Raw genomic sequence first — 7,502 nt, forward strand, 5'->3', positions numbered from 1 at the left:
TTTGCTTTACTGTGGTCTTTTTCCTGTCTGTATGGCAGTGTGGATGTCTCCAGGGGCAGAGAGTGGAAGGGCTGTACCCAACAGTAGGGAGCAGTGCCATGGCAACGAAGTTTGTCACCTGGGGCAAAGCCCGAGCAGCAGCCCACCCTCACTCTGCACACAGATCTGGGGGCACATGTCCCCACCATGCTTGCCCAGGGGTGCACGTAGCAACAGGAGCCGCCCTTCCCCTGTCCCCACATGCCCCCCTCCCTGAAATGAACCACTCCTGGCTCCATCCTGCACCCTGCCCTGGCTGGGCAGCGCCTGTTGGCTCCACTTCATTTCAGCACCCGGGGCAGTCACCCCTTTCGCTCCCTCTTGCTATGGCATTGGCAGGGAGTAAGGGGTTGCAAAGGAGAAGGGGGTAAAGGCAGGGTAACCCACAACCAGGGATGCTTAGACAACAGTGTGAATGCTTTTGGAATCAACCTGTGGCCATCCCAGGGCAGGGCTGGGTGTGAGAGATCCAGGGTTAGACAACATAACCAACCCCTCATGGGAGGGCAGCGACGGGGGTCTGAGTGGAACCTGTGCAGCAGTGCCTGCCTGAGTCTGCAGGCAGCCTGGACAAAGGGCTCTGGGAGCTGCAGCATGGCCCCATCATCTCAGCCCAGGCTGTGGAACTCATTGTGCCATTCTCATTTCTGTCTCCCTGCCCTGTTGGGACCTTCCTGCTGCTGCCTTTTTTCTCTGCATGCATCCTTATGTGGCAGAGCTAACCTGATTCTAGGGCATGCTGCTCGCATGGTTCCAGGGGGTCGTGGAAGCAGAGCTGGAGCCCAGCTGTCAGAGGGCAGAGGTGCCAGGACTGCAGGCAGAGCAGCGGGATGGCCTGGGCAACAACCCAGCAGTCACATCCCAGGGAGGTAAGACATGAGAACTGAAACTGGATAAGAGATCTCCATTGCCTGGCCAGTGTGAGAAAAGGCAGTTGTAAGCCTAAGCTGTGCGTCTCTGCCCTTGGAGAACATGATGAGAAACCCACCTCAATGTGAACCTGACTCCACTGCGCTGCAGACCCACAACCCACACCTGGGTTTACCCTTCTGGGCACCAGTGGGATACTGTAGGCCTCCTTCCACAACCACACCTCAGCCTGTAGGTCACCTGGAGTTTTGCCTCAAGCTTTGGGGCAACTGATATGTGAATCTGGGCTGGGCTGGGCTGTGCTGGCCCAGGACAGAAGGAGTGGAGGGCCTTGCTCTTCTTAATAGGCTTTTGTTACCTTGAAATAAGAGCTCCTTCTAATATTACTATCTAAGGGGGTTCTCAATATAAGAGGCACACTGGTCCTGCCTCTGTGTCCCAAGAGACCCCTTCAGTCCTTTGCATGGAGACATAGAGGTCATCCTCAAGAGGCCCACCTGTCCCACCCCTGATGACCTGCCTCATCTCTCTCCTGAGTGGATGACCCTGTCCTGCCCATGAAGGGGTTTGGGAAGGAATCCATCGGAGTGTGCCTACAGTGGTGGGATGAATGGGTTGCTCAAAGGGTGGGTTTGATGGGGAAGGCTATGGTTAGTCTCTCAGGGCTGGACATGATGGTCTGCTTAGAAGTGGGTTGGGCTGGCCTCTCAGTGGGGTACAGACAGAAGGGAAAAACCTGGAAAGAGACTTTCTTGAATGAGGCTTCTTTGGCCACAAGATATAATTTCAGGGTCCAGCCTCTGACATGGGATACCAAGAATACCTATCCAAGTACACAGCTGGGAAGGGGGCAAGCTCTGTGGTGGGGGTGGAGGGATGGGGAATGCTCTGATTCTGTGTCATGATCCAGATTTAGGACCTATGAAGAAAACTGCCCTGTCCTTACAAATGGGCATCCTGCTACAGAAACCAACAGCACACAACAACGGGCCATTTCACCACAGGGCCTTGACCTAATAACAGGGCAGTTGACCCAGTGGGTCCTGAGGGCTGCTGCTGTTTCTGCCTGGGAGTGAGCCAATGCCTCTGAACAGCACAGAACTAATCTGGTGTCTATCACCAGCAGTTCAGGTTATACTCACTCCCCGAAGTGTGGGAGAGGGAGATATGACTTGGCATTACTTTCTGCCAAATGGGACACAGGGAGCACCAGTGATGGTGAAGTGCCCGCCCCCCCCCACCCTTACTCCTGAAAGGCAAATAAAACCACCCCAAAAAACCCTTGGATTTATGGATCCCACTACCTGCATCTTGCAGGCAGGGACCAGGTTGCAAACCCAAGTACCTTCTGCATTCACGGGCCCTACAAGATCTGTACCTGTGGGCTTGTCACCCTGGGGCTCTAAGGGCTGCTCCAAGCTGCTCATGACCAGGAAGGGACTGAAATGGGGGACAGAAACCATGTCGGAGAAGGACTTAATCTGCCCTTTCACTGTGGCTGTTTCCACAGGCATGGCCACCCTGCCCCCTACCCCATCTCCATGCTGTCTTTTCACTTGAAGAGATCCAGTCTGAAGCCCTGCCTGCATCCTCCCTGCCAGCTGTGCTGCGCCTGATGCCCCAGTGGAAGGGGGGTGACCTGTGTTTATGGCATTGTGTGTTAATCTGTTTGCCCTGCTCCATCCCCTCCTTAGGGTGCTGTGGGTGCCAGCTTTGCTTCCAGTCCTGAGATCCTCATCCATGAGTAGCTGAGGAGGTGAGACGACGTAGGAGGCTCCTTGCTGGCTGGGAAACAGAGCTAATTGAAGGGAAGGTCCTGCTGGGGGAGACTGCAGCCTGGTTTTGGGGACAGCTGGGTGCAGATATGCCAATGGGAAGCTCCAGGCCTGAAAATCCAGGGCCCTGAGGGAGCAGTGTTTCCTTTCAAGTGTATCACACTGCTGCCTCCTTCCAGCTATGCTCCCCCTCCCCTTGCCAGGCTGGCAATCCTTTCTAGTACAGGCAGAGCCCTGTTGTGCCAGGCACTGCCCAACGCAGTCCTGCTTCCCGTCCATATCCCTGTACCCATGGTGTCCCCTGATGCATGCGAGGCCAAGATGAAGTGTTACAGAAGCCTTCAGTCCCTACAGCCTGGGGTCAGGGAAACCTGCTACCTGATTGTGAGTGAAATAGTGGCGGAGAGAGAATGGAAGGCCTGGAGTTAGGATGCTCGTTCCCTGATGCCCCTAATGAGTTATCCTCCCCTCATCTCCCCTCTACCCAAAACACACCAGGGAACAGGGATGTGCCTGTTTTATGTACTGTTGAATTCCCTGGGACAGACCCCTCTATGCTCCTTAGGGAGGGCTGATATCACCCTTACCCCTGCCACCCCACTCCATGCGGATGAGAGGCTTGTGGGACTAGAGCAGGAAGAGTCAGGGGGGAGAGCTGAGAGAGACAGGAGTCAGTGGGGAGAGCTGAGCATGAGGGGAGGTCTGAGTAGCTCCATTATTAGGTGCGGTCCTTGGCTACAGTTGCTGGCTCTGTGTGCTGGGGGAGTAGCTGAGAGTCCCAGGTGAAAACCAAGGCCCCCCGCTGCACTAGAAGCTGCACAAGCATGGAGGAGAGGGGCCTGCTCTGAATCTTGCCAATCACAAACCAAATTTGCATACAGCATTGTTAAGATCGTGGCGGTGCATCATAGTGGCAGACTGCCACCTACTCATATGGAAACTGAGCTGGCATCACAGCTCAGGGCTCCCAGCCTTCCAGGACAGCTGCTAATGAGGGGATGGCTGCTTTCATCTGCCTGCTCTGCAGGCAGCCTGCCCAGGATGACTTCTTGGGACAGTATTGTGCCACCTCAGCCTCTCCCAGACAGCTGAGGAAGGTAGCCCAGGATGCGCTGCCTGACTGAGCCCTCAAGACCCTTCATAGCCTCCTTCCACTGGTGTATGTCAGCTCTGGGAAGGGAAACCCTGGCCCAGGGCCTGAGTTAGGTGGGACTGGCAGGCTGTATCACCATCTGACTGATATACAGGATTGTGGTCTCTTCCTCCTGCCTTATGGTGGTGACCAGTAAGCTAAATCTGTTCTGGGAAGGCAGCTCCTGAATCCCACTGGGCCCTGACAGGCCATTCCTGGCCCCATACACTAGCTCTCAAGCCCACACTTGTCCATGGGTGTTGTGGAGAAGGCATCTCAGACCACAGGGATGGTGCTGGCACTACCACCCTCCTGAATCCCGCGTGGCATGGTGTTTGCCCAGCCCAGAGTGTAAGGGAGCCATATGTGCTTGGTGTGTGAGGGCTGAGGGAGGAAGAGGTTTCTGTCTTGACAGGGTGAAGTGAAGCGAGCTGCCCCCTCCTTTCCTGAGACTGCGCACTGCAATCACTGGTCACATCCAATTATCCCTGCTTGCTATGAGGCCTCTCAGCCTGCTTAATATTTCATTGAACATCTCCTGCCCGGCTTGCGTTTGTCTCACTTGGTTGCCTGCTCTGCCTCAGCTCTGCACCCAGCTGTAACAGGCCCCCCTTGCCCCAGTTCCTCCCAGCCTGGCAGCCGGGGCTGGGCTGGGGCAGGAGGGCAGGATTCTCATGGACAAGGGGATGCCCAGCTATTGATGTCTCACCTTAGTCATGTGAGCCCCAGGAGGGGACTGCAGGGCAGAGGACAAGCTAATCCAAATGCTCAGGCCCTGGCAGCTGGGGCGTGCCCCTGCAGCTGGAGTGGGTTGCAGCAGGCAAAGGCAGGATCACCTCTCATGTGAGGTGGGTGGTGTGTAATGCGGAGATCTCCACTGGGACATGCCATGCACACTCACTCCAGATGCCCTGGGCACTGCTGCACCCTGCCATATGCACACCCACCCTGAGCAGAGTCCTTTCTTGATGGGCAAGTGGGGCGTGGCACCCCCAGACACAAATCCTGCCCCAGGGTGAGTGTTCACATCAGGAGCCAAACTCCAAGGCCACTGTCTAGCTCTCAGGTGATGGGGGCCATTGCCTGCCCTGCAGTTCTGGAGACAGCCCCTGTGGAGCACTGACAAGTGACAAGGAAATGTTTAACTTTCAGGAGGAGGATGGGGAGTCTGTGGCAGAACCAGAGCAGCCCTGAATATCCAATGCCATGATGCTGATGCTGGATTGCATGGCACAAATGGGACTGATACGAGATGGGGGCCTCCCTCATAAGTGATCTCTGGGGGTTTGCCCTGGTTTCCCCAGGAAGTGTGTGATCACTTTGCTATATGGGTCCCACTACACCAGGAGACTTTCATGACAGCCACAGCCATCCCCTGGGTGGGTGTCTTTCCTCTCCACTGCCTCCCCAGACTCAGGCACGTGGGCCGTTGCCTGGAGTTACCTCCAGATTACATGAGGTTATACAATGGAACTGGTTTGCCTCCGATTGGTTAGGAGTGACTCATAGACATACAGTTCTGGCTCAGAAAGGGGCACCAGGGGCTGAAAACATGTTCAGCAGCTCAACTGCATCCCAGACCCACGTCAGGTCCCCTCTCTCTGCTGAGGTGCAGCCAGCGGCTGATTGCCAAGCAGGCAGCAGGGCAGGGTGGATGGAGACACGTCCCCATGACCTGCTCTTATCCCACTTAGGATGGACCCATTGACTTCTGGGGTGCCATTTGCAAGGTTCCCCATGCTCCCATCTGCCTATGCCCAGGTAGCAGTGCTCAGCCCTGATGGAGAGTCTCGAAAAGCATCAGCCTGGAGGAACTTCACCAGAGTCAGTGTGCTGCTCCCTCCTGCTGCCACTCCCAGAGCTTCCTCGTGGCAGCAAGTCTCACAAGCCACTCTGGCTGCAGGGTCTGTCATATGTCGGCACAGTCCTGATTCCTTCCAAGAGAGGGCAGTGGGGCACAGGCACAGACCCCCCTCCACCACACAAAATAGAGGGAAGTGGGGCATGCGCACAGAGACACGGGGCAGCTTTTTTTAAACAAAAACTTTTTTTTAAAATTCAGGCAGATATAGAAAAAACCTCCGATACTGGAGTAATATATGGGGATTGCATGAATTTGGAGTTATTACATATTTACAACATAATATACAACTATTCTTATAATTTATCACCTGTATTATCCATTTAATGCTGTATATGTTAATATTCAAAGAAGCTGGCTAGACACACTGGCTCACAGACTGGTGAATATACACAAACCCACAGACATATACATGGATGGATCCAGGATTTTGAAAATGGGGGTGCAGATGGTGATGTACATCATCACATATAAAACAACATGTATTTTTCTCCAGTTAAAAATAAACTAGAAGCTTTACTAATATGCTAGGGGCCTTAGGCTGTATTATTCAGTTTAAGATCAAAGCAAAAACAAATATAACTTTGTTGGAATGATTTAAAAACAGTCTGCAGGGCTGTAAAATAGGAGCTCATTACCAGGAGCAGAGAACAGACAGGAGAATGACAGAACAAAGGCTGGCTTCATTGATGGAACATCAAGACCATTAAAAAGGAGAGAAGGTCATTAACACCTGTGGGATGAAGAGTTTAGAAGGAATCCCGGAGATGACAAAGAGCCAGGAAGTCAGTGGACTCGCTCATCACTGCCTGGCAAGAAATGCTGCTGCCACTGCCAGGCAGTTGGTTTTAAACATTGAGTGGAGAATGAATCAAAGGGGGAAGGGTGCAACTGCACAAGTACACCCCTCTGGATCTGCCCCTGTGCAAACACACGCATGCGCATGCGCGCATGTGCATGGCCACACACACACGTGTGTATGCGTACATATATTAGCTGGAACTGCCTTCACTTCACAATATAAAAGAAAAGAAATAAAGCATATCTAGATGATGTTTGGTCTGTTTAATATACCTGCAATACTATTCCTGTATGCTCTTTTATACATTCTTGCACTAAAATTAATTTTATTTACTAAAGTGTCAACTTCCTTCTCTCTATATTTACTCAGTCCAATTTCCCTCCCTTTTGGATCCCCAAATGATCCTTACTTTTCTACCTTTTCCTTCAGATGAACAGGTGCATTTCAACCCTCCACACCTGAGTAGAGAAGTCCTTCCTGGAAGGTTACTGACTCTCACCTTAGGGGAGTCAGGGCACTATGTTAGAGTTTGACACACACAGGTTTCTGGAGGGGACTGTGCACACAGGTAGGTTTTCAATGCAGAGCTTACTCGAGTGAACAGCATGGATCTCTGCCTGGACTGTGTGAGCAGCAGCAGTGCACAGCCTTTACCAGGTTCTTGTATTCACTGGCAGTGTACTCACCAGCCTGTCAGTAGTTCTCCTAAGCAGAGCTTCTGTATGGAGAGAATTGGGGATCTCATCTGCCCTTTTGGGCATACAAGGAATCTGTGGAAAGGCCTTGGAGGACTCAGTACTCAAATGATTTAGCCTGTGTCTGCAGGTACCAGCCTGAGAGAGAGAGCAACATGTGGGCCTTCATCTAAATGTGCCAGTAGAGTTTGGGTTTAAAATACCACTAAGCTCAGGGGAGAGGGTTTTATATGGGGATAGTAGAGCATTATGGGAGCTAAGAGCTTGCATTCACTCTGAACTAAAGGCACACACCCACCAGCCAGCTCAAAGGCCTGCACAGACATTG

General features: G+C 52.9%; 1 long non-coding RNA gene across 1 annotated transcript; it reads left to right on the forward strand.

The window, feature by feature from the left end:
* The first annotated feature begins 287 nt into the window (after window positions 1-287).
* On the forward strand, window positions 288-5,710 carry LOC109288795. The gene is made up of 2 exons (XR_002095229.1): window positions 288-908; window positions 4,969-5,710. It is a non-coding gene; the product is annotated as an uncharacterized LOC109288795 (long non-coding RNA).
* Window positions 5,711-7,502: the final 1,792 nt, after the last annotated feature.

This window comes from Gavialis gangeticus, unplaced genomic scaffold, assembly GCF_001723915.1.
Source record: "Gavialis gangeticus isolate Ggan-Ray unplaced genomic scaffold, GavGan_comp1, whole genome shotgun sequence".
Lineage (NCBI taxonomy): Eukaryota > Metazoa > Chordata > Crocodylia > Gavialidae > Gavialis > Gavialis gangeticus.